The 27,685-nt window shown below is 39.0% G+C and overlaps 1 protein-coding gene across 1 annotated transcript in view; it reads left to right on the top strand.

Annotated features, from left to right (window-relative positions):
- Nucleotides 1-27,685, top strand: part of SLC26A8 (solute carrier family 26 member 8) — a 157,451-nt gene that overhangs the window by 100,247 nt on the left and 29,519 nt on the right. The gene's annotated exons all lie outside the window — the stretch shown is intronic.

The following is a 27,685-nucleotide window of genomic DNA, read 5'->3' as shown; positions in this document are numbered from 1 at the left end:
CAGAGCTAGGACTAAGACCCATTTCTCCTGACTCCTGATCTAGTGTTCTTCCTTTATCTAAGGACTCACAAATAGTATACATTTTATAAGAATTTGATACAGATACTTGCAAACTGAGGGTGTAAATGATGAAATGATGTAGAGTAAAAGAGTGATCAAACCAAGGTAGAATGTATCAGGGAAATCTCCATAAAGAGCAAAGTTTTGAGTCACATTTTAAAAGAAGAAAGAAATATGAACTTGCATATGTATGTGTGCATGTGTCCTTGTGCACATGTAGGCAATCCCAAAAGGGACAATAGCACCTATAAATACATAGAATAAAAAAATAAGTAAATTGAGTGTAGGTCAGTTTGACTGAAGTAGAAGGTATATGGAAGGGAGAGTTACTGAGATTAGTGAGACATTGGTCTTAGAAAAGTAAAAGAAAGAAGGAAAGGCTTGACAGCTTGATGGAGGAGGGTAGATTTAACACTGGAAGCTGCCTTGTCACTTCTGGCAGTGTTCAATTCACCAAACATTTATTATACATTTACCATGTTCCGGGTACTGGGAATACCAAGACAAAAATGAAGCAGTCCCTGCTTTTATGGGTCTTACATTCTATTGAGAGGTTGCAATATGAACACAGATACATAAATGTAAGATAATTTGGGGGAAAGTACATTGACTACTTGGAGAATCAGAAAAGTCTTCATGGAGGATATGGCATTTGAACTGAACTTTAAAGAATGAAAGGATTCAGAGATGTTAGAAATAAGAAAGGACATATATTTCAGGCACAGCAAAAGACTTAGGCAGATGTGAAGAGGTGGCAAATGGAGTGTAGAATTTAGGGAAAGTTTGGGGTCCAATTTGGCTGGACTGTACAATGCATGGAAGGGAATAATGAGAAATAAGCCACAGTAAGGATTTTGTTTTTATTCATAGAGGTAGTAGGTAACTACTGAAGTTTTAGTGTTGTGTTGTTTTTTTTTTTAATCAGAAGAGTACGATAGGAAGATTATTTTGGTAGCCAAGGAAGGATTAGAAAGGGATGGGAAATAATAGGGAGACCAATTAGAAGGCTACTATACTACAGTAAACCACTTAAGAGGTGATGAGGTTCTGGAGTAGGATAGAGGCCATGTGAGTAGAGAAAAGGGGACCCACAAATGTAAAAGGTTCTATGAACACATATAATTGACAAAGTATGACCACTGTTTGCTTATGATGGAGTGAGGGAAAGGGAAGAATAAAAGAAGACTTTGAAGTTATGAATGTGGATACCTGGGAATATGGTGGTGCTCTCAATAAAAATAGAGAATTTTGGAGAAGACAGGTGAGGTGATGAGTTAAAAGTGTCAGTTGGACCTCCAGTGAATCAACAAGCATAGTTGTTGATAATGAAGAACTAAAATTCAGGAGAGATAAGGGATGGATAATATAGATTAGAGAGTCATCTCTGCTAAATTTCTCAATCCTGGTCAACTTTCCATATTTCACTTTTTTTTCTCCTACAAGTTCCAATTACCTGCTTTCTCCTTTGATATTAAACCACCTTTTTCCCCACCTGGAGTCCTTTCTACATAGATATCCTGTGGAAAAGAAAAAAAGGTTTCCAACTTTTCCCCCCTTTGATGTCTCTGAAATAAACCACCAAAGCCTTCTGGGCTTTTAAAATAATAATAGTTTACTTTCTAGAAATATACAGAAACAAATAGAGGTTTAACATACTGAACAAAATGGGGAAGTTATAAAAATTCAAAAGACTAAAAAACCTATAGTAATTGGCAATCCTAGACTTTAATGCAGTGAAAATGGAGTGGGATGTTTCATAGCCTCTTCTTTCATTTTTTATTAACTCATCTTTTAAATTTGTTTCTCCTGAGAATCACTAACACACATACTCTTTAGAGGAAACCAAAAGTACAATCAAGAAAAAGCTTTACCAAGTACAGATTTCTTATCCTAGGTAACTCAGATCTAGCCACAAATCAGTTTAACTGGCATACTTTAAGGGGCACCTGACCCGTCTGTTCCTTTTCCTGCCCTCAGTTTTTTTTTTCTAAGTTAGATGCCAGACCAAATCTCCTTGGTATCTATCCTGACATTCAGGTTAACACCACTGACAGATCTGGAGTGATTCAGTCTCTTCCAGAACCTGCTTTCTAGTCTTCCCTTTGGGTCTTCTAAATCACTCTTCTGATCCCGTGCTGGGCTATCTTTTGACTCAGTAGCTTTTCCTTGAACTGTGGACTCTTGGACAATGAAGGCATTTTCCTGTATGGTCCCAAAGATTTCTCTGCTAGGCATTAGCTGACTTTCACTAATTGTGCAGTAAGCCTATCTAGAATGCTTCAAGGCTTATAGTTCTATTCTTTTTCTGTCTTATTCATTTGGCCTGAAACATACTCACTAACCAGTTGTCAAGTCTGGTTCTGTCCCTTGAGTGAACCTTAACCCCTTTGGTTATTGTTCTAGGCTAGCATCTGGGTCTAATCCCTCTAGTGGCTAAGATGTCGGTTCGTTTATCTCTGGAAAGCAGATGTATTCTATACGCTCATATGAATCCTGGACTTTGAGCTGCAAAGGATTCTAGAGTTTATCTAGTCTAACCTCCTTATTTTTCAGATGAGAAAACAAAGTCCCAGAGAGATCATGTCTAGTCAAATCAGTAAACATTGATTAAGTGTTTACTATGTATCATGCATTTATTGAGTTCTGGGTATACAAAGAAGAGAAGAAGTCTGTGTGCCCTCAGGGAGCTTACCTTATAATGGGGGTGACAGCATACAAATAACTGTATGCAAATTAGAGATTCTCAGGGGGAAAGAACTAACATTAATGAGGATTGGGAAATACTTCTGTCAGAAGGTGGAACTTTAGATAAGACTTAAAAAAAAGAAAGAAGACAAGACATAAAGGTGAGGAGGAAGAGAGAATTCATGAAGGACAGCCAATGAAAATACCCAGTCAGGAGATGGAGGGTCATGTGTGAGGAATAGCAAGAAGGCCAGGATTACTAAATTATACATGGAGGGGAGTAAGGTATAAGGACTCTGGAAAGGTAGGAAAAGACCAGGTTATGAAAGACTTTAAAAACCAAACAAAGGATATTATATTTGATCATGGAGGAAATAAGGAGCCCCTGGAATTTATTCAGTAGCGCAATGATACAGACCTGTGTTTTAGAAAATTACTTTGATAACTGAGTGGAGGATGGATTGGAGTGGGAGAAAAGGAGACCAACCAGAAGGGTATTGCAGTAGTCCTGATGTTGGATAATGAGACCTGAACCAAGGTGGTAGCTATGTCAGAGGAGAAAAGGGGGTACATATGAGAGATGTGAAGGCAGAATTGACAGGACTTGGCAACAAATTAAATATGGGGAGAATGAAGATGAGGAGCCAAGTATAAGACCTATGTTGCAAACCAGGGTGACTTGGGAGGTTGGTGTCTTGACAGTGATAGGGAGTGGAGAGGAAATTGTAACAAGTTCAGTTTTTGACATGTTTAGGTTAAGATGTCTGTGGGACATCAGCAGAAAACAGAATGAATACAAATGCCAGATAAAATAGTGTTAGTAGCGTTGAAGTATTAGAATGAGCTGAAGCAAGCAAGAAAAGCTAAAAACAAAAAGGTTTTCTAAAAGTAATATTGGGAAAAATAGGAAGCTCAAAATAGGGATAGGACTATTGATTTGGATAGATGGAACAATAATAAGACCAAAAAGGCAGAACTGCTTAATTCTTTTTTGGCTTTTTTTTCTCTGCAAAGGAAAATGTTCTTTGGAGAAAAGGATATAACAAATAAGGCTAATAAGGAGTTGATACTCAATATAGATAGTAAGAAAATACCTGCCTGTTCTTGATGAGTTCAAGTCACCTGTACCAGTACTGAACAAATGTTTGATTATCTTTGAAAAATCATTAAAAACAAGAGTTATAATAAAGAATTGGAAAAGGGCAAATGTTCCAATTTTCCAAAAAGGAAAGAGATTGGATTCTGCAAATTATAGTCCAGTGAGTTTACTTTCAATCCCTGACACAATAGAAATAGGAACTGTAATTTCATTGACCAAGGAAACTCCCAGATGAGAAATCTTCCTCTACTAATGGAGGTCAGTACCATCTTTGTAAGTGACAGTCTTAGACAGTTGACTAGATCAATGAGAAATTAAAGAACTTTCTCAGGGGGATACAAAGCCAGAATGGGTCAGAGGGTGTCCTGGAGCCAGGTCTTCTTAGCTCTGAGGCCACCTTCCATCCACTACTCTGTGCTGCCTCTCTGGAATATAGCATTTTAAGAATGACTAGTGAATACCTAGAAAAGAAAGCAGTGGTCCAAAAGTGCTAACATGGCTTCACTGAACAAAGTTTATACGAAGGTTACTTTATTTTTATTTTTGACAGTTACTAAGCTGGAGTATCAGGGGACTGCCATAGATGTAATTTGCTTAAATTTTAGCAAATCAGTTCATCAGGTATTTACTAAGGAAGGAAATAAGTATTTATTCAGTGTCTATTATGTACCAGACACTGTGTTAAGCACTTTACAGATATTCTTATTTGACTTTTACCCTAGGAAATAGGTGTTATTCTTATCCTCATTTTACAGTTGAGGACAGCTAGTATGTGTCTGGAGTCATAGTTGAACTCAGGTCTTCCTGACTCCTGGCCTGGTATTCTCTCCATATGCCACATAGCCACCTAGATGCAGGGGATACAAGAATAAAAATGAAACAGGTCCTGTTCTCAAAAGCCTTACATTCCACTGAAGAGAAACAACATGTACATAGGTAAGTAAACACAAAATATATACTAAGTAAAAAGGGATAGGGACAGGGATTGAAACAATGGTTTTATTGATGCAGGGTGGTCCCAGGTAAGGAAATTCCCTCTATTAATGCAGTTGCTCTTCATCTCCTATTCTTAGAGAGTTGTATAGAACACTGTAAGGTTATGTAACTCGGCCAGGGTCATCCAGCCAGTGTTTATCAGAGGCAGGACTTAGCTCTGCACTTCCTGGTTCTAAGATCAGCTTTCTACCCTCTGTGACCAAGTAAATGCAAAGCAATTTTAGGTGGTGAGGAGAGAATACTAAGATCCTGGGTAGATTTTTTAAAAAACACCAAAATCTCAATTAAGAAATAGCACTTGAACTGAGCTTTAAATGGAGCTGAGGATTCCAAGAAATGGAGGTGATCAGGGAGAGTATTCCAGCAACAGAAGATAGGTAGCCTATGCAAAGGCCAAAGGGTGGGAGATGGAATGTTTTGTGGGTTGGATGATTATTGTCCTTCGTTCTTGAAGAAGATAAAAATGACATCACTATGTTGGAGTCAAGGTACAATGTGTTTGACTGTCTGATCAGACCGATGCAAACTTGGAAGACTCTACAACAGGTCGGGCACAAATAGTCCATATGAACATTTGGAGAGAAGTCTCTAAATTTGTACATCTCACATTTTTTTGGAACTACTGCAATTCTGCTTTATTCATAGAGTACAGTGCCTTCTTTGATGCAGGCACACCATGCTGGGCAATGCTTTGTCAGTGTCTCATGTCACACAATCAGTTCCAAAGTTCTTCAGAGAGACCTCGAGAGTATACTTGTATCACATTTTTCTCAACTCCATGTGAGTACTTGCCTCGTATGAGCTCTTTGTAAAATAGTCTTTTAGGCAAATGTACTTTTGGTATCTGAGCAACGTGGCCAGCCCATCAGAGCTGTGCTATCTACACTGGAGTTTGAATGCTTGGCAGTTTAGCTCAAGAGAGAACCTCAGTGTCCAGTACCTTATCTTACCAGGTGATCTTCAGAATCTTTCTAAGACATTTTAAATGGAAATGATTTAGTTTCCTGGCATGGTGCTGGTATATTGTCCAGGATTACAGGCATACAACAGATGAGGTCAGCACAATGGTTCTGTAGACTTTCAGTTTGGTAGGCAGCCTAGTATTCCTTTCCACTTTTCTTCAGAGTCTCCCACACAGTGAGCTAGCTCTGGCAGATACTGAATGCATCAACCTCATCATCTATATGTATACCCCTAAAAAAGTATACTGCCAAGGTAAATGAATTTATCCACAGCATTCAAAATTTCTCCATTCACTGTAACCAATGTTTCCACATATGGGTGGTGTGGTGCTGGCTGGTAAAGAACTTGTCTTTTCTTGGTTTTAATTGTTAGGCCAAAATGAGCACAAGCAGCAAAGAATCAGTTCATACTTTGTTGCATCTCAGCTTTAGAGGCTACACTGAGTTCACAATCATCTCAGAACAAAAAATCATGTACCAACTCTCCCTCCACATTAGTCTTGACTTGCAGAGGCAAGAGAAAACTGTTACAATGGAGGGGAAGAACAGGAAGATGAAAGGGAATGGAACAACCTTATTCTCATTGAATTTGGTTTAAGGAGGGAATAACATACACACTCAATTGGTATCCTACAGGAAAATAGGGGAGTAGGGGATAGGAGGGGAGATGATAGAAGGGAGGGCAGATTAGGGGAGAGGGTTGTTAGAAACAAACATTTTTGAAAAAAGAAAAAAAGTCTTGCATCCTTTTCAAGTTAAATAATTTACCATCAGTGCAGTAGCTAACCTTTTTTGTTCCTTTTTATGCCTTTCTCTTCCTATTTAAAGGCATCTTACAACATTGCTGAAAACATCAGACTAAAAAGCATAGGAATAAGCACACAGCCTTGCTTCACTCCATTGGTGACTGGGAAATCTTGAGAGAATTTGTGCAAGCATGCCATTATGGAACTGGTATACAGTACTCTCTGGGTAACCAAATTTTGCCATTATCTTCCACAAGCCCTAATGACTAACAGTATCAAAGGCCTTGTTCTGATTGACAAATATTGTGTACAGACCTCTGTTCTGCTCCTGACATCTTTCCTGGAGTTGTCAGGCAATAAACATCCCTTGCCATATAATGCAGAAAATTTTAGTCAACCTTTATATGAGCAGTGGAAACTTCCCCCCCACCCCACCCCCACCTTGTAAATCTCAGTTGGAATAGAATCTGCACCAGGCACTTTGCCACAACAGAGTAAACTAATGGCATTCAAAGCCTTTAAGTTGAAAGTTCAGCTAGAGAGGGATTGACTTCAACCTGAGGTATCCAGACAATAGCTTCAGCATTGATTGATAATTGCCTGTTGAGAACACTTTAGAAGTATTCAGCCTATCTCTCCAGCATTGTGTCCTTACCATTAATCCATGTGGCTCCATCAGCCCTGAGTAGTTGGGGCCATCATGAAAGCACTTTGGATTATTGCTGTCAGTGTAAAACTGAATTTCATCTCCCTTCTTAGTGAGCCAAGAATCCTCAGTTCTCTAAGCTTTTTCTGAACATTATTTTTAGTGAAAATGACTCATTCATTTCTTGAAGCCTATTTTATTATGGACAGTTCCTTTTCACCATTGTGCTCTAAACTGATATCTGCTAAACAAAAAATGAGAACTCCACAGGGTTTACCAGCAGGATAGTTTGTCCGTCTCTAAGGAGTCAGAATTTAACTCCATCAAAAGTAAAGTTCAAACTTTCTATTATCAACCATTTCGTAATGACATAACTGTACTCCTATCACTTCCTTTAATACACGTTTTAGTTTTTTAAGTGTTCTTAGTCACATAGAAGAGAGTGAAGGACAAACAACAACAGCAACGGTGATCTGTAAGACAATAGTGTAAGGCTGACTTCTGTCTGCACTGAGATAAATGGAATGCAGGGTTGGTGATGAGGAATAGCATGAGATGCACAAGTTTTCAGTAGTAAGTAATTGTTGCTGTTGTTGTTTCTAACTCCATTCCTTTAAAGGACTCCCTGCCATATCTGCTACTCTTGAATTAAAGTCACCCAGGATTATAAACTTGTATTCTTTTGGTACATTGAACATGAGGGTTTCTAGCTGTTCATAAATTTTTTACCTCATCAGGGTTAGTCATGGTGAGAGCACATGCACTGACGATGGTGGTGCGGCACTTTCCTGCAAGTGGCAATCGCTTTGTCATGAGACTGTTGTTCACTTCTCTTGGTAGGCATACAAGCTTGTTGACTAGGTTAATTCTGATTATAAAACCTATTCCAGCTCCATGGAACTCCAGCTCCAGCTTCAGTGAAAAAAAAAAAAAAAACATGTATCCAGCTCTGACATGTGGAAGCTGTCCTTCATTTGCCAGCCTTATGATTGCTATTTAGAAGCAATACCTGCTGAGTTCTCTCACAAGAAGAGCTGTTCATCTTTCAGGTCAACTAGATTTCATGTCGTCTATAAGCATATACACATTTCATGTACTGACAGTAAGTGGAATCATCTTGTGTTTCAACAATAGGGTTGGATCCCCACCTGTGGTAAGCAGGTCAGGTTTGGGTGAAACAGGCAATTTTTAGGGCACCTTTTCTAGCCCCTTCCTCACAGCAGGAGACGAGCAGTGTGGTACTTCAGAAAGGTTGCTCAGACACCAAGGGAGTTGCCAAATCCCACTGCTACTTCAGTCCATTGAGAAAAAGACCCTATGGCCTGGGCCACCTATGTGCTGAATTATAAGTATGACTCCCAATATATCTGCACCTGATGTTTTGTCATTTACCCATCACCACAGGACTTTGAGGTAGGTAAAAATGTTAAAATGGCATGGTGATGTCTTTTGATTCACTCATAAATTGGATTTAAGTGAGACAAAGTTTTGAGAAGTTGTTGGCCTCACTCTCTTGTCTGAGTTAGTGAAGTCCAATGGTAAGATAAAGTCACGATGAACGGCAGTAGCTTGGGATACAGTGGGTGGCCTTGGTCTTAGTGTCTAACCAAGCTCTAAGCACTCCATGGCACCTGCTTCAGCCACCTTCGTGGTCTTTGGAACAAATTGTTCTTATCCACCCATTCTGCTTGGGGAAATCTTCACATGCTTAGGGTAGACACCCCTCTAACTCATCAAAGGGTTTGAGATCCCTCAGTTATACTCAACTGGGTTTAGCCCATATGCTGAAATGGCTTACCAGGGTGTGGCCTCTTCTCATACTAGAGCTTCTTGAAGTCACAGGTGAAAGTTCAGTGAATCAGGTGGACACAAAAGATAGGAAGCAACCCTGAATAGGGCTCGGCAGCTCTCACACTAGAGGGCTGTTCAGTCTTCCCTGAACATACCCTCCATCTATAGCAAGTAATTAAAGTGTGCTGTAAAGTAGATTAAGTGAGAGAGATTCCATACATAGGAAGTGAGATATAGCTATAGTAAGCCAACAGGCAATGGACTCAGTATTCAGAATGAAATATGTATTTTTAGACATGGCCAGTGTGGAAATTTATTTTGCTCGCCTACGCATGTTTATTATAAGGGTGAATGTCTTAAAAAATAAGTAGGTTGGTAAGTTCCCTGTGTATCAAAATTGTTTTCCTTACAAACATTTTTTAGTAAAAGGGAAAGGAAGTGAGGAAAGACATTTTAAAAAATAAAAATTTAATTAGGAAAAAAACCTCTGAATGTTCTGATAGGAAGAAAACCAGAATACAATAAATGGTGTTATGAAAACCCAGGAAGAAGAGAGTATGTAGGAGGTAGGGATGGTCAGAAATTTTAAATGCTGCAGATTGATCAAGAAGGATGTGGGCTGAGATCACTGGTAACCTTGAGGAAAGAGTTTCAAGAGTGTTGAGATTAGGAGTAAAATTGCAAGGGGTTGATAAATGAATGAGAGGTGAGAAAGTGGAGGCAATAAGTAAAGACAGCTTTTCTTAGTATGGTTATGAAGAAGAGAGATCTAGAAAGATAGACTGGCAGTCAAGTACAGTTGGGGGAATTTGTTTGTTTGGGGAGAATCTGGGAGGTTTTTAAGGATGAGGGAAATCTGTGCATTTTTGTAGGAAATAAGAATTAGACAAAGAGACGATCATTGAAGTGGCAAACTCTTGGAAGAGTCAAGAAGATAGAGGATCGAGTTCTTAAATAAAGGAGTTGGACTTGGCAGAGAAGGACCACTTTTTCCTTCAAGACTAACAAAGGAAGAGAGAATTTGGGAAGCATTTTAAATGATTTGAGTTATACTCTGGGGAGAAGAGTGATCTCGTGATTTTCTCACTGAAGCCCTTTACTGAGAGAAATGGTAAGGGGTGGTATGGGTATCCTGAAAGGAGAAGAGAAAGTTTGAAATAGAGCCTGTTGAGAGTCTGATGAGGGGGTCTATCAGGGAAGAGTGAAAGGACTTCTGTGCAACTTTTTAGGGTTCATTTGATATTAGGTTACATGAATTTGTAGTGGACTGATTCAACATGGTTGTATAACTTCCTTTCATAAAATTCAAAGTCTCTATTGCTATCCATGTGGGAAAGTGGAGAGATATAGATCACTTAGTAAAAGCTTATTCACTTGAAAAGACTGACAAAGCATTTTGGCAAGACTTGGTTGGTACTGATTGTTGTCCTTTGTTCTCAAAAAGGACCAAAATGATATCACTATGTTAGAGTAAAGTTACAGTGTGTTGCACTGTGGCTGATCAGACCAATACAAGCTCAGAATGTACTATCACAAGTCAGGCACAAATAGTCCATGTGAACATTTGGAATGGATTCTCTAAATTTGTGCATCTTATGTTTCTTTTGAACTATTTCAATTCTGCTTTGCTCATAGAGCACAGCACCTTCTCTGCTGTGGGCACACCATGCTGAGTGGGCCTGTGCCAGTGTCTCTCACATCACACAATTCCAAAGTTCTTAAGAGACACTTTGAGAGTGTCCTTGTATCACTTCTTCTGACCACCATGTGAGCACTTGCCCTTTTGAGTTCTCCATAAAATAGTCTTTTTCGCAAGTGTACATTTTGCATTCAAACAAATGGCCAGCCTTTTGGAGTTGCACTCTCTGAAGTAGAGTTTGAGTGTTTGGCAATTTAGTTCAATGAAGGACCTTAGTATCTGGTATCTTCTCCTGCCAGGTGATCTTCAGAATCTTCCTACAGCAATAGATTGTCCTGTGACAACCACAAGGGGTCTCCCCCCTATCTCTTAGTCATTGCCACCAAGATTCTTGCCAGAGTCCTCCTTAATAGGCTGATCCTTCACCGAGGAACAGTTGATATGGTGTTTGCTGCCTGACAATTCCAGGAGAAATTCAAAGAGCAGAACAGAGGTCTGTACACAATGTTTGTAGATCTGACCAAGATCTTTGATATTTTCATTCATGAAAGATTATGGAAAATTATGTCCAAATTTGGTTGCCCGGAGTTCATCAGCATTGTACATCATTTTCATGATGGCATGCTTGCCCGGTTTCTGGATAATGGATACTGCTGCCGTGCCTTCCCAGTCACCAGTGGAATGAAAGAAGGCTGCGTGCTTGCTCCCATGCTTTTTAACATGATGTTTTCAGCCATGTTGTCCAATGTTTCCAGTGAGGGTGAACACAGCATCAAGGTCAGCTACTATACTGATGGCAAATTCTTCAACTTGAAAAGGCTACAAGCCAAGACCAAAGTGGAGGGAATAATGTGCGATTTTCAGTTTGAAGATGATTGTGCACTCAATGAAGCCTCTGCAGCTCGGATGTAACAAAGTATTGATTGATTCTCTGCTGCTTATGCTAATTTTGACCAAACTATCAGAACATGAAACAATATCAGAGGCTGACAAATAGTCATAGCTCCATTTTACTTCCTTTCATATTGCCCAGACAATTCCAGGAACGTGCCTTCTGCCTATTGCATTTTTCTCTGATTGATACAGGACCTCTTGAACTCATAAGAACCTGTACACATCCATCTTGAGAATGATTCACTCATTCATGAAAGGCAACACAAAGCAGAAAAGGCAATCCAGGAGCTGACTTGCTTAGTTGAGTATACATTTCTTGTGAGAGCAGCCCCAGGGTCCACATACCCCTGCTGGAAGACCAAGGACAGCTCTACTTGCCACAAGAGAGAGTCAGAGAGCAAGATGGAAGATGTCTCTTCCTAGCTGTCTTTGATTGGCCAACAGTAGGTCCCAGGCCAAGCCATGTTTGGTCATTGTTTGGACCCTGATTGGCTCAGAATGAAAGTAAATAGCAATTGTTTTTGTTTTGGCCAGAAACCCTGAGGGTCTTTCCCTCCCAGATCTTTTTTTTTTTTAAGAGAACATTCTTTGCCTCATTATTAAACCTTAATCACTGAAGGGAACATTACCTCAGTCAAACTGAGGCCTGTTAAAGATCTTAGCTTGAAAAGGCCTAGGACCCCCACTGCATCCTGGATCATCACCAGTTGCCCTGATCTATATCTGGCCACTGGGCCCAGAGGTAAGATACCAGAGGACCCCAGAATAAGATTCCAGACCCTGGCTATGGAGGAAAAAGTAAAACTGGTGTCTTGGACAGCTCTACCTCATTTAAATCCAATTAACTTTCATGCCCTGGCATCACCTCCCTGATGTCACGGTCCTCTTTGAAAATGAAAGACAAACAAGTATAAGCAAGTATAAGACCCTACTCCCTGCTCCTGCCACAAGGGGGCAAAGATAGAAAAGGAATTAGTCCTTTTAGCCCATAGCTATCACTTGGGAAGGGCAGCGAGGTGGCACAGTGAATAGAGTGCAGGCCTGGAATCAGGAGAATCTCAGTTCAAAGGCAACCTCAGAAACTAGCTGTATGGCCCTGGGCAAATCACTTAGCCCTATTTGCCCCAGTTTCCTCATGTCTATAACGAACTGGAGAAGGAAATAGCAAAAAACTCCAGTATCTTTGCCAAGAAAACCACAGATGGAGTCTTGAAGTGTCCCATATAATTAATCAAATAAACAACAACAATCACATGGGAGAAAGAAGCCAGGGACTTCCTCATCTCTGATATGACTGTACTGAGTCACATTCAGTATGGTTGGTCAGAAGAAAAATGGGAAACTTTGTGCATGTCTTATTCAAATTATTGGTTATAACTCGTGATGATTTAACCATTTCTCTCTTGTTGAACTTTTAGACTATTCTCGTTTTTTTTTTTTTGCAATTATATATGAAACATTTTCCCTCCCTTTGGTTTACTGACTTTAACCTTTACTAACACTGGTGAACCAGGTCCCCACTGGTATGATGATAATACTTTTTGGAGTTATTCTGTGAGCAGCTAATCTTTTAACACTAGTTTATAAGTGCCTACCTGGTGTGTTTCTCCTTCATCCAGTAGACTCGATTCTTTAGCAAAGGTATTTACTCACATGGCAGAACAAGAACAGTAGTTACAAAGCATTTTCCCTAATCCCTGGGGCATACTATTTTATCAAGGTACACATAGTCCATGGTGGGGGCAGGAGGGCAGGGGAAGAGCAAGACATGAATTTATTAGGTAGAATAATAGTGAGGCATACATGTAGAGAGCACCCAGTGACAAACCGAATAGCTTCAATGTACTTTTCGGAGGGCCCTCATAAAAATCCAAGTTTCTTTGGCTAGGCTACCTCCTCAGAGGGCATGATGTCTCTCCTAGACAGATGGCACCTCAAATGAATTTGTTCTTTGTAGGGCTCAGTACTTGGCTGAACATGGCTATACACTGATAGCCTGGGTGAAGGCCTTGTGCTCTGAGACCAAGATGGGAGCAGAGGGTGGTTCAGCTGTTGCACATCCAGGTCAAGCCAGAAGCTCTTTTTCTGCACTCTTCTTAGTTACACCATCTCTACTGGATGAGTTGACTTTCTGTACTCCTTAAGTTCATTCCTTGATAGCCAGATAAAGTCTTTTTTTAACCTTCAACCTTTAGGTTGGCTAAATGATACTACTCTCTCTTTGGCTAGAGACTTTTAGGGCTCTTTTCAGCTAGAGTTCTATACTGCTCTTTCAGCTAGGGCATTGACCCTTAACTTAAGATCCTTAGAAGCCTTTTCCCTTTGACTAACCAGGCCTCAGTTGTCACTTCCAAGCAGGAGAAGGAAGTATTGTTCCATTGTGTCCAACTCTTTGTGACCTCAGTTGGAGTTTTCTTAGCAAAGATACTGGAGTGGTTTTGTCATTTCCTTCTCCAGCTCATTTTACAGAGGAGGAACTGAGGCAAACAGGATTAAGTGACTTGTCCAGGGTCACTTAGCTAGTAAGTGTCTGAGGCATGAGATTTGAACTCACAAAGATGAGTCTTCCTGACTCCAGACCTGGTACTCTTATGTACTGTGCCACATAGCTACCCTGGGACAATTTTTCCTGGTTCATAAGAACTTTCTTACAGAAAGACATTCCAATTTTCTTTAGAATAATTAGTTCTAATTCAGTCATTTCCTCTTCTCACACTCTTTTATGGATATTATAAAGCAGCTGAGGACAAAAGTTATGCCCTTTATTGTCTCACTGGACTTTCCTTTTGCCATTGAGCTACTTAGGCCTCAGACTCTTTACTGGGGTAGGCAATGTCTATTTTGCATCTGAATACCTTCCCCTTTATCCATGTTTCTGTCTTTTATTTCCTTTAAAACTCTAACATTTGTTGAAAATCTCAATGGAGAGACTCCTTTTACACATATGATACTGCTACGAAAATCTTTGAATAGATAATTTTGTTTTTTTGTTTTTGAAATAACACTTTGGGGGCATAGGCCCAATAACTTTCTTTTAAATACTTTTTAGTAGTCTTTATCCTTTTTTTTTCTGGAAAAACTTTATCCTTTGGGGATGGATTAATTTTTAAAAATAGTCAAAAGTTCATTTAGAACCTAGTTTGGTAAATAATATAGATAATGAAACTAAGCAATACCATTTTTGTTTAAAAAAAACTACAACCAAGTATTAATTGTGTCACATGCTGGCTCCATTTTATTGTTCCTTTTATTTATATCATTTTGGTTATTGTGTTGTTTTCCTCAGTGAGCTTATTTCATTCAGTATCAACTCTCCGAATGTCTCATATTTATGGTTGCTTATGACACTATAATATTCCATTATATTCATGGGCTACAATTTATTCAGTCTTTCTACAATCCATTGGGACTTTATTTCTTTGCTACCAAAAAATTGCTACTATGAATATTTTGGTATATATGGGCCCTTTGTTTCTCTCTTTGAACTTCTTGGGAGTAGGTTTATGTCTAGTAGTGGGATATCTAGAGCAAAGGATCAGAAAAAAATTTAGTCATTTGTTTTGCTTAGTTTAAAATTATTTTCCAGAATAGTTGGACCAGTTCACAGCTCCATAATCAAGGTATTAAGAAACAGCATACCATGTGACCTTGGGCAAGTCACTTAACCCCAATTGCCCTACCTTCCCCCCTCCAAAAAGCAAAAAAATAACAATTTTTTAAAAAGAAACAGCATAATTTTAAGGACATTGAAGGATCAATTGTCAAAAGAGTTGAAAAAGGTGAGGATGCCAAAGGCTTGGGGAAAAAAAATCTCAAACCTTATTACCAAAAATTAAAAAACAAAAACAAAGGAAAAGAAGGGAGCTAGAGAGAATAATAATTGCAAACCAATATATCTACTTTCACATTTCTACAGAATCTTTTTGAGAAAAAACTGACATATGTTTTGAAGATATCATTGATGAAGTTTTAGCAAGGAAACAGGATGGCTTTTTGCTAACAATATTGTGTGGGAGACAACATCTTTAGAGATATTCAAAGATAGATGCTTGATACTATCATGAAGCAATATTTAACACAAAGTCCAAATGAGAGATCATTCCCTATAAAATGATGGAGTTCTCCAGATGTTCTTGTTTATAGATGGCATTGGGATGACTGCCTGAAGCTCCAGAATATCATAGAACCTCTTAAATAGGATCCATAATCACATAAGAATTCAGCCTAACTAACCACAAAGGAAAAAAAAAGTGAAGAATGCCTATTGTCAACACCATGCTATGCAGTTGGATGGACAACTGATAGGGCTGGTCTATCAATACATATATTCTAGAAAGAAGTGCAATGAGTTGGGGCCAGAACTGAATAGGAAGAGGAGAGAAAGCTGGATTGCATTGAAGAAATTGTGCAATGCTTTTACTGTAACAAACATTTTCCTTTAAAAAAAAAGTCTTAACAATATTGTCATATGACAGAACGCATTTTTAGGAACTCGTCATGTGTTGGGCATCATGCTAAACACTGAGAATACGAAGAAGGGCAAAAATATGGCCCCTGCCCTCAAGGAGCTCACCTTCTAATGGAAACAATATGCAAAAATTTATACATTCAAGATATACAATGTGTAAATGGCCGGTGATCTCAGAGATAAGATATTAGCAATGTGGAAGGGAGATAAGGAAGGAGGCACCAGGAAAGATCTCCTTCAGAAGGTGGGGTTAAACCTGAGTCTTGAAGGAAGACAAGGAAACCAAGAGGTGGAGGTGAGGAAGAGAATTCCAGGCATGGAAAACAGCTATTACATAGACATGGAGTTTGAAAATAGGAGTATTACGTTTAAGGAATTTCAAGTTGTCCGGTATATCTGGGTCATTTAGTGCATGAAGGTATTAAAATACAAGAAGACTATAAATTAAATACTATAGTTAGCAAGAGTTCAAGTTGTGAAGGGCTTTAAAAGTTCATTTGATCCTAGAGATGATAGGGAGCCACTGGAGTTATTGAATAGGGCAATGACTTGATCAGACTTTGTTTAGGAAAATGACTTTGACACCTGAGTGGAGGATGGGTTAGAGTGAGGAGAAATTTGAAGCAAGTTCAAAGGTTGTTATAATAATTCAGAGGTAAGGTGAAAAGGACTAACACCAAGGCAGTAGAGAGAAGAGTCTACACACACACTCACACACACACACACACACACACACATGTGTGCATGCACGTATATATACTGTATGTATATAGATGTGTGTATGTATTTATATGTGTATGTATATACACACATACACATATGCATATATACACATACACATATATACATGAGATGTTTTAAAGATAGAAATGGCGACTTGATCGATAACAGATTGATAAGGGGGGTGCTGAGTGAGAGGAGTTGAAGATGACATTGAGGTTGTGAATGTAAGCTCTTTAAGGGCAGGGACTGTATTGCTTGCTTGTATTTGTATCCCCAGAACTTAGCACAACAACTGGCATATAGTATATACTTTTTAAATGCTTTTTCATTCACTGATTCATATACCTTTGAAAAGTGTTGATCAGTGGATTCGTTTTGTTAAACTGTGGAGAGTTTTCCTCTGTTTTTTATTCTCTATATAATGAATGATATGGAAGTGAATATGATGGAAGGTGACATTGAAGTTAATCAGGCAAAGGACTCAGAGTCAAGAAGACCTACCTCCAAATCAATCAAATCCCTCTTCCAATATTAATCACTTATGTGATCCTGGACAAGTCACATAAACTCTCTTTGCCTCAGTTTCCTCATCTGTAAAATGAGGGGGTTGGATTCAAGGAGCTCTACTCTAAATCTATGATTTTTTGATGTAAAAACACAATAAAAAAAAATCTATCATTTTTTAAAAGGACTTTTCTTAAGGGACCAAGCCAGGGGTTTTGCATTTGCCTCAAAGGATTTCTCACTTTGGAGTCTAGCCATTTCCTGCTGGTACCTAATAGTTAGCCTCCTCAGGTGAGAAAACCTCAAACTGTGTGAGTACCTTGTGCCTTCCATTTCCTTCTGGGCACAGCTTGTCCCACATATCTTCTATTAGTGAAACAACTTGTCTCTGACAGAAAGAAGACTTGACTGGAATTCTTTGGGGCAGGATCTTCACCTTTTGCCCTTGAAATTTGGGGAAAGATAATGAGTTCCATTTGTCTACTGGATATCCAGTTTGAGATGTCCAAAAGGGAGGTGGAGATAAGAGATTGGAGGCCATGTATTTTCCATATGCCCCAAAGCAAGAAACCACTTCTGTCTGTCCCAGCCCAAGGCAACTTCCACCTCTTGCTACTAGCCTGATCTCCCAACTGGGATGTGGAGAATGTCCAGTGCAAAGAAGAGCAAGCCTCCCATCCCCCAATGCTACACCTTCCTTATCAACTCACTATCTCCACTCTCCACAAGGCTCTTCCAGACTTTTTCATCCCTCATCAAATGGCTACTCCTCCTCTCCACCTTCTCTACTGAGAACTTTGCCCTATATTTTATTTATTTATTTTTTTAGGCAATCAGGGTTAAGTAACTTGCTCAAGGTTACATGGCCAGGTGTTTCTGGGTGGGTGCTAAGTGTCTGAGCCCAGGATTCAATCTCCAGGTCATCCTGACACTGGAGCTGGTGCTCTTACTCGCTGAGCTACCTGGCTGCCCCTTGCCTTATATTTTATAGAAAAAATTGAGGCCATTCACCAGGAGCTCTCTCTTTTCCCCTCTTGCTCATCTCCTATCACCCAGATGCCTTCTACTATTATCTACTCCACCCCTGTCTCACGTGATGAAGTGTTGTTGCCTTACTTCATGTCAGGGCTAGCCCCTCTACTTGTTCAAGTGATCCTATTCTATCCTGTCTCCTCTAACAGATTGCTCTCTCTGTTATCCCCACTCTTTCACTCATTTTCACTCTCCCCCTGTCTACTGGTTCATTTTCTACCAGTTACAAATGTGCTCATGTTTCCCCTATCCTGAAAAAACCCTCACTTGATCCTTACTGCTATATTCCTATATCTCTTCTGCCCTTTGTAGCTAAATTCCTCAAAAATGCCCTCTGCAATAAGTGCTTCCCTTTTCTCTCCTCTTGTTTTTGTCTTAAGCCCTTACAATCTGGCTTCCAACTTTATCATTCCACGAAAACTGACCTCTTAGTTGCCAAATCCAGTGACCTTTTCTCAGTTCTCATGCTTCTTGACCTCCCTGCAGCCTTTGACTGTATTGTTCCCTCTTTCCTAACTAATACTCCCCTCTCTCTAGGTTTTTAGATGACTACTCTCTCCTGGTTCTCTTAGTACCCATCTGACCACTCCCTCTCTGTCTCCTTTGCTAGATACTCCTCTAGACCATACCTTTTAACTATAGGTGCCCCTCAAGGTTCTGTCCTAGGCCCTCTTCTCTTCTCTGTTTATACTACTTCACATGGTGATCTTGTCAGCAACCATGGATTAATTACTGTCCTGTGGTAGAGATTCTCAAATCTACCTGTCCTGTCCTAAACTCTCTGCTAACCTTCAGTCCCTCACCTCTACCTGCCTTTCAGACATCTCAAACTGGATATCTAATAGACATCTTAAACTCAATGTGTTCAGAATGGAACTCATTATCTTTGCCTGAAACCCTCCCTCCACCCCACCTTTCCTATTACTGTGGAGGGCAATACCATCTTCCTGTTGTGGTCTAGGGGTGCTTGTAACTCTGAAATTCAAGGGCAAAAGGTGCAGGTCCTGCCTCAAAAGAATTCGTCTCAAGCCTTCTTTCATTCAGAGACAAGGTTTATTGATTTGCCAATAGAAGCAGGCAGACTTTTAAGAGCCAGTGCATTTGTGACGCTTGTATTGACAAATGGGCCAGAATATTAAGGAATCTGAGAAATTTAATGGGAGCTAGATGGACCCTTATATACAGAAAGACTGTGGGAAGATCTGGATGTGATCAAGGAGTGGCCAATAACTTGGGGTGACTTGGAGGTAACAGAGAGGGGGGTCTAGATGGAATTTAGGAGTGGCGAAATAGCCTGGGATGGGGCCAGGTACAGACTGTGAAGGCCAGACTGGGTTAAAGGTAACAGAGAATTGAAGGTCAGAGCCACAATGAAAGGACAGTTGAGAGGATTATTGACTAGGATGGGCCAGGTGCCTCAGGTGAACACCAGAGACTTGGGTTCAGGGCTTTGGAAGTCCAGGTCCCAAAAGACATGGTCTTTTCCTTTTAGGGGTTTGGATCCCATCCCCATCACTTCCAGTCCCTCAGGCTTATAGCCTAGGAAGCATCCTGGAGTCCTCTCTGTCTCCTACCCTCCCACTTCCCTTTCTAAGCTGTTGCCAAGGCCTGCTGCTTTCACCTTTGCAATATCTTTCCAATATGCCCCTTTCTCTCCTCTGATGCCACCAGCATTCTGGTACAACTCTCATTACCTTGTGCCTTGATCATTACAATAGCCTGCTGGAGGGTCTGCCTACTTCAAGACTCTCCCCTCTCTCTAATCCATCTTCCATTCAGCCTTCCTAAAGTACAAATTCAATCATATCACTTCCCTACTCAGTAAAATCTAGTGGCTCCTTATTACCTCCAGGATCAAATACAAAATGCTGTTGGTATTCAAAGTCCTTCATAACCTAGCACCCTCCTAACTTTCCAACCTTCTTACACCTTACTCTACTCTTCAATCCAGTGATGCTGGCATTCTGACTATACCACAAACAAGACACTCTATCTCTTGGCCCCAGGCATTTTTCTCTCACTATCCCCCATGCCTGGGATGCTGTCCTTCCTATTCTCTGACTTCTGACCTCCTTGGCTTTCCTTAAGTCCCAACTAAAATTCTACCTTCTACTGAAAGCCTTCCACCAGCTTAATTCTAGTGCCTTCCCTCTGTCAATTATTTCTTATTTATCCTGAATATAGCTTGTTTTGTGTATATTTATTTGTTTGTTACCTCTCTCATTAGATTATGAACTCCTTGAGGGAAAGAATTATCTTTTCTCTCTTTTTGTATCACCAGCATTTAGCACAGTGCCTGGCACATAGTAGGCAATTAATATTGATTATGATCTCCCCCCCCCCAACTGCTAGTGTTCTCTCCCAAGCTATCTTTAACTTTTTTTTTCAGAATTTACTAGAAAATTTTCTCAAATAGAATGTATAGTATTGAGATTAATTATTCTTTAAACATTTGGTAGAATTCACTTTTATATCCATCTGGATTAAATATTCTATTTTCTGAGAAATTTTTATTTTTGTAAATATTCATCCATTTTACTTGGAGTGTCAGATTTATTAGCATATAATTGGGCAAAATAAGTCCTAATAATTGGTTGAATTTCTTCTTCATTGGTAATGAATTCACATCTTTCATTTTTGATGCTGGTAATTTGGTTTTCTTCTTTCCTTTTTTTAAATCAAATTAACCAATGGTTTATTTTATTTGGTCTCCCCCCCCATAAAACTAGCTTTAGTTTTATTTATTAGTTCAAACATTTTCTTTCAATTTTATTAATCTTTCATTTGACTTTCAGGATTTCCAGTTTGGTGTTTAATTGGGGTTTTCTTAATTTGATGCTTTTTTAGTTGCATGCCCATTTTTTTTATCTCCTCTTTCTCTATTTTATTGATATAAGTATTTAGAGACATAAGTTTTCTCCTGAGTACTGTTTGGCTTCATCCCATAAATTTTGGTATGTTGTCTCATTGCTGTTATCTTTTTTGCTTGTTTTGTTTCTATCTTCTTTTTTTAAAAATGTATTTATTTACTTTTAGTTTACAACATTCAGTTCCATGTTTCCTTGAGTTTCAAATTTTCTCCCCTTCCCTCTGCTCCCCCCTTCCCTTCCCTCATGGTGGCATGCAATCAAATGTAGGATCTACCAATACCTTCACATTAAACATTAGTCAGGTTGTAAAGAAGGATTATAATCCATGGAGTGAACAATGAGAAAGAGGAAACAAAACAAAACAAAAAAAGAGAGCAAGTAGTTTGCTTCAGTCTGCACTCAGACCCTGTAGTTCTTTCTCTGAATGTGGATATCTCTTTCCATCATGAGTCTTTTGGAGTTGTCTTACAACATTGCATTGCTGAGAGGAACCCAGTCTATAAAAGTTAGTTGTCTTACATACGTTGTGTCTGTAATTATGTACAAATTTCTCTTGGTTCTGCTCTTTGTTATTATCTTTGATGAAATTATTATTTCTTTAATTTGTTATTTGACCCACTTATTCTTTAGAATTTGATTTCATTTCCAATGAATTATTTATTTATTTTTTCCACTGCCCTTTATTGAATGTAATTTTTATCACATAATCTGAAAAGGATGCATTTAACCTTTCTGCCTTTTTGCATTTGGTTGTGAGGTTTTTATGCCCTAATACATGGTGTAGGTGCCATGTACTGCTGAGAAAAATGTATATTCTTTTCCAGAGGTCATCATATCTAACTTTTCTAAAATTCTATTCACCTTAACTTCTTTCTTGTTTATTTTTTTTTGGTTAGCTTTATCTAGTTCTGAGAGGGGAAAATTGAGGTCTCCCACTAGTAGAGTTTTACTATTTCTTCCTTTAACTCATTTAACTTCTCCTTTAACAATTTGGATGCTATACTATTTGGTGAACATATTTTTAGTATTGATATTACTTCATTGCCTATGGTATCTTTTAGCAAGATATAATTTGCTTCCTTATTTCTTTTAATTAGATCTATTTTTGCTTTTGCTTTGTCTGAGATCATGATTGCTGCCCCTCCTTTTATTTTTTTTACTTAAGGTGAAGTATAAGAGATTGTGCTCCAGCCCCTTAACTTTATTCTGTGTGTGTCTCTGTGCTTCAGATGTATTTCCTGTAAACAACATATTATAGGATTCTAGTTTTTAATTCATTCTGCTATCCACTTCCATTCTATGAGTGTGTTCATCCCACTCACATTTGCAGTTATGATAAATAACTTTATATTTCTGTCTATCCTACTTTTCCTTATTTATCCTTCTCTCTCTCTCTCTTTCTCTCTCTCTCTGTCTCTCTCTTTCACCCTGTTTCTCCTAACAAGTGTTTTACTTCTGATCACTACCTTCCCCAATCCACCCTCCCTCCTATCAGTCTGTACCCCACCCTTCTCTTATACTCATCTCTTTTTACTTCCCTATAGGGTAAGATCAATTTCTATATCCAACTAAGTGTGTATGTTATTCCTTTTTCACTCAGTTCTGATCAGAATAAGGTTCGTTTCCTACCACACTCATTGTTTTCCCCTCCACCAAAATAGCTTTTTCCATGCCTCTTTTATGTGAGATAATTTACTCCATTCAATTTCTACCTTCCGTCTTCTCCCAGTACAATAGTCTTTCTCACCACTTAATTTTGGGGGGAATTTTTGGATATCATTCTGTCACAGTCAACTCATATCCACACCATCTGTCCATGTATACACTTTCCAATAGCCTTAATAGTAATAAAGTTTGGGGAGGCTAGGTGGCATAGTGAATAAAGTGCCAGCCCCAGAGTCAAGAGGATGCAAGTTCGGCTCAGGCCTCAGACACTTAACACACACACACAAAAACTAGCCATGTAACCGTGGGCAAGTTACTTAACCCCAATTGCCCTCCAAAAGGCAAAAAAAAAAAAAAATAGCTGCCCCAGACAAATACAATTTTGCCATGTAGGAATATAAACAGTTTAACCTTATTGAATCTTTTTTTCTCTTTCCTGTTTACCTTTTTATGTTTTTCTTGGGTTTTGTATTTGAAGATCATTTTTTAAATTCAACTTTGCTCTTTTAATTATGAATACGTTAAAGTCCTCTATATCCATTTTTTTCCCCTGAAGGCTTATACTCATTTTTACTGGGTAGACAATTTTTAGTTGTAATCCTAGGCTCTTCATATTGTACAATATCGTATTTCAACCCCTTTGGTTCTTTAATGGAGAAGCTTCTAAATCCTGTGTGATTCTGACAGTAGCTCCATGATATGAGAATAGTTTCTTTCTGGCTGCTTGCAATGTTTTCTTGTTGGCCTTCATGCTCTAGAATTTGGATATTCCTGGGAGTTTTCATTTTGGGATCTTTTTCAAAAGGTGGCAATCAGTGGATTTTTTCTATTTCTATTTTGCCCTCTGGTTCTACAATATCAGAACAGTTTTCCTGGATAATTTCTTGCAATATGATATCCAGGTTCTTTTTTCTTTTTTATCATGGTTTTTAGGTTGTCCAATGATTCTTAAATTATCTCTCCTAGATCTGTTTTCTAGATCAGTTGTTTTTCCAACAAGAAATTTCACATTTTCTTCTATTTTTTCATTCTTTTGATTTTGTTTTATTGGGGTTTTTTTTTGATGTCTCATGAAGTCACTAACTCCCACTTGCCCAATTCTAATTTTTAAGAAATAATTTTATTCAGTGAGCTTTTGTATTTCCTTTTCCAATCAGCCAGTTCTACTTTTTAAGGAATTGCTTTCTTTAGTGAATTTTTTTATTTCCTTTTCCATTTGACCAATTTTATTTTTAAGGAGGTGTTTTCTTCAGTGAATTTTTTATATCTATTTCCATTTTTTTGTGCATCCTTTACCAAGCTATTGACTCTGTTTTCATGATTCTCTTACATCACTCTCATTTCTTTTCCCAATTTTCTTCTGCTTCTATTTGCTTTTAAAAATCTTTTTTGAACTCTTCCATGAACTCTTTTTGGGCCTGAGATCAATTTATATTTTTCTTTGAGGCTTCATATGTAGCCATTTTGATATTCTTGTTCTTCTCTAAGTTTGTGCCTTGATCTTCCATATCACCATAGTAATTTTCTATGGTCAGGGTTTTTATTGTTCTTGTTTTTGTTGTTGTTGATTAGGTTTTGCTCAATTTTTCCTGCCTATTTTGAGACTTTGGACTTTTTGCATAAAGGTGGGGCTCTGCTCCTGGAGTAGATCAGGCTGTCCCAAGCTTCTTGTGTTGGGGCTTGGGGCCTTGAAATTGGTTTGCACTGGAGTTTGAGGGGTTACTCTGCTTCTGGCTTGACTGGGGCAGGACCTCACTATTGACTTGACTCAGAGGTGGGGTCTTGCTGCTGGTTTGCTGGTGGAGAGGGGGCACTGTTGATCTGTCCCAGGGCAGTCTCACTGCTGGCCTGCTCAGAGGGCAGGGCCTTGCTGTGCTGCCAGTTTGCAGGAACTGCTGTTTTTCCTTGGGACTCTGGTCTTGCTTCTGGTTTATACTAGGGATGTGACCTTACTGTTGGCTTGCCATGTGGCTCAGGGCCTCCTTGAAGCCCTCCAAAGGTATGGCCTGTAGCCTGTAGCTACTGCTTGCTGACCCATTCTCCTCTCACCAGTTGCTTGCCATATTCCAGGCAATGAGGCTGCCCTAGCCAGACAAAGTATCTCTGCCATGAAAACCCCCAAAAAGGTAATGAAGAGTTGGCCATGACTGAAAAATGACTAAACAACAACTATCCAGATACTCTTGTTATAAGGAAAATTCTTTGTTCAGACTTTCATCCTGATTAATGAGCAAAACTCTGGAAAAAGAGAATTAAAAGTGTTTATTAAAAATTATAATTCAAGGTAGTAACATGTTGATAGGCTGATCACTAGAGATCAGCAAGGGATTCAAAATGGAGCCAGCTTTTATTGATAATTTTTGTAATGCCATAAAGACAATTCAAATTGTTCTACATCAGCAAAAGGGGATGAGCCATTGTGCATCAGCAACTCCCCCTTGCTTGTAAAAAGGTAACTGCTGCATGCAGATAGAGTTATCCCTTCCACATTGTGACTTTCAATATATCATGTGTCGGCATAAGAAATTAAAAGGGAATTTTGGGAGAGTTTTGTGGAAGCTGCAGATAACACATGAAGGCCAGCATTTAACACAGAGCCTATGACCAAATATTTAACCCAAATTTTGCAATAAAAGTACCATAAATACCCAATAAAAGAGAAAGAAAAAAATTCAGATATCTTCTCTGGTATGAAGGGAAGGCCAAAAAGTTTTCCAGATTGTGGGGGTGCTACACCCCTAGCTCTCATGATGTAGAAGGGATAACCATAGTATAAAAACTGCACACTGGGTGAAGCTTTCCCCAACACTGATTGACAAGAAGGACTGGAAGCCATGTGGTCACTGAGTCAACATATGAGTTTTTGTTTTCTAGGAGCAATTCATAAATTTTCCAATGCTTTGTTGTTGAAGTTATTGCCATTTTCTTGTATTAATCCCTGCACTATTGTATTCAGGGTTTTGGTTTTTTGTTTTGTTTTGTTTTGTTTTTTTAGTTTGTCATGTTCTCCTGGGGCAAATATCATCCCTAAGTAATCTCTGCAATCCTGTCTTTGGGGTCATTTCTGTTGGTTTGTATAGAGTTCATGTGTTCTTTTAACATTGTTAACTTTTGCTTGTCTTCAGCCACATTTTATTCTACTTCAGAACTTTTTCTATTCTGTTTTGGAAAACATTGTTCCAAATTTGTCTTCCTTTCACTTCTTTAGAGAAATTCTTCATTATGAATTCAGTTTTTTCCAATCAGACAATTGAGTTATAAAATTCTGTATTGAGAACTTTAAATTTTGAACTATGTATATTCCTAATTTTTCTTATATGAATTTCATTCTTTCTTTGAGCCATTGTGGAATTTCTTGATGTTATTCCATGACATCTTAGGAGTCCACAGGTTTATATTTTATCAAACATTTGGTTTGCTTTCTTTTGTCTTATGATATTGTTAAGAAAACTTTGTTTTGGGGCGGCCAGGTAGCACAGCGAGTAAGAGCACCGGCTCCAGTGTTGAGAACACCTGGAGATCGAATCCCGGGCTCAGACACTTAGCACCCACCCAGAAACACCTGGCTGTGTAACCTTGAGCAAGTTACTTAACCCCAATTGCTTAGGGGTGGCCAGGTGGCTCAGTGAGTAAGAGCACCGGCTCCAGTGTCAGGATGACCTGGATCAAATCCGGGCTCAGATACTCAGCACCACACCCAGAAATAATAACTGGCCGTGTAACTTGAGCAAGTTACTTAACCCCAATTGCTTTAAAAAAAAAAAAAAGAAAACTTTGTTTTGGGGGCAGAGCCAAGATGGCAGAATAAAAGTAGGGACCTGCTTGAGATTTACCCCTAACCCCTCCAAATACCTATAGAAAATAACTCTAAACAAATTCTAAAGCTGCAGAATCCACAAAATGACAGAGTGAAGCAAATCTCCAGCCCAGGACAGCCTGAAAGGTCAACAGGAAAGGTATATCACACCAGGCAGGGAGTGGAGCACAGTCCGGCATGGGCCACACCAGCAGAGATGGGACCTGATCAGGCCTTAGGGGACTGAATCACTGACAGCTGTGGAGATTTCTAGATTTCTCAACATCCAAACACCAAAGACAATAAAGAAGGTCAGTGGGAATACTCTGGGTGAGAGAAGAACGTGGTCTTGTCCCAGCCCCAGGCAGTGGCAGCAGCAGCAGGAGCAGCAGCAACTGCTGTTTCTGAAGCTCTGGGACAACAAATGGTGGGGGATCAAGCAGCTGATACAAAATCCCTGAGGCTTGAGACAGTACACCCCCCCCCCCAACCGCCACCAAAAGCAGAGTCCTACCTTGACAAAGAGTTAGAAACTAAAATATTTGACTGGAAAGATAAGCAGACAGAGCAAAAAAAAACCCTCAAATTACAGAATCTTACTTTGCTGACAAAGAAGATCAAAATATGCAACTAGAAGAAGATAAAGTCAAAGCTCCTACATCAAAAGCCTCCAAGAAAAATATGAATTGGTCACTGGCATGGAAGAGTTCAAAAAGGATTTTGAAAATCAAGTAAGAGAAGCAGTGGAAAAATTGGGAAGAGAAATGAAAGTGATGTAAGAAAACTTTGTATTCTTTTTCAGAATTTAATATTGAATACAAAGGATTTCGGTGAGTTCCTTATAAAATGTTTCTGCTTTCTCTTCCTCTACAAAAGATGTTGGTACATAAGCTCTAATTATTTTTATGATGTTCTTTCTTTTTTTTCTTTTAACAGTACTTGTAATAGCCAAATTATAGACCAGTGAACTTAACTTTGATTCCCAGGGAAATCCTAGAACATACTATTATTAAGAGGCTTAGTGAACATCCTGCAAAAAATATATGTGTGTGTGTGTACGTATATATGTATGTTTATATGTGTGTGTACGTATATATGTATGTTTATAT

The sequence above is a fragment of the Petaurus breviceps genome, unplaced genomic scaffold (assembly GCF_028583685.1).
Source record: "Petaurus breviceps papuanus isolate PSGF00001 unplaced genomic scaffold, PetGlider_PUasm1.0 90865, whole genome shotgun sequence".
NCBI classification, from domain to species: domain Eukaryota; kingdom Metazoa; phylum Chordata; class Mammalia; order Diprotodontia; family Petauridae; genus Petaurus; species Petaurus breviceps.
This window is presented reverse-complemented; position numbering and strand designations above follow the sequence as displayed.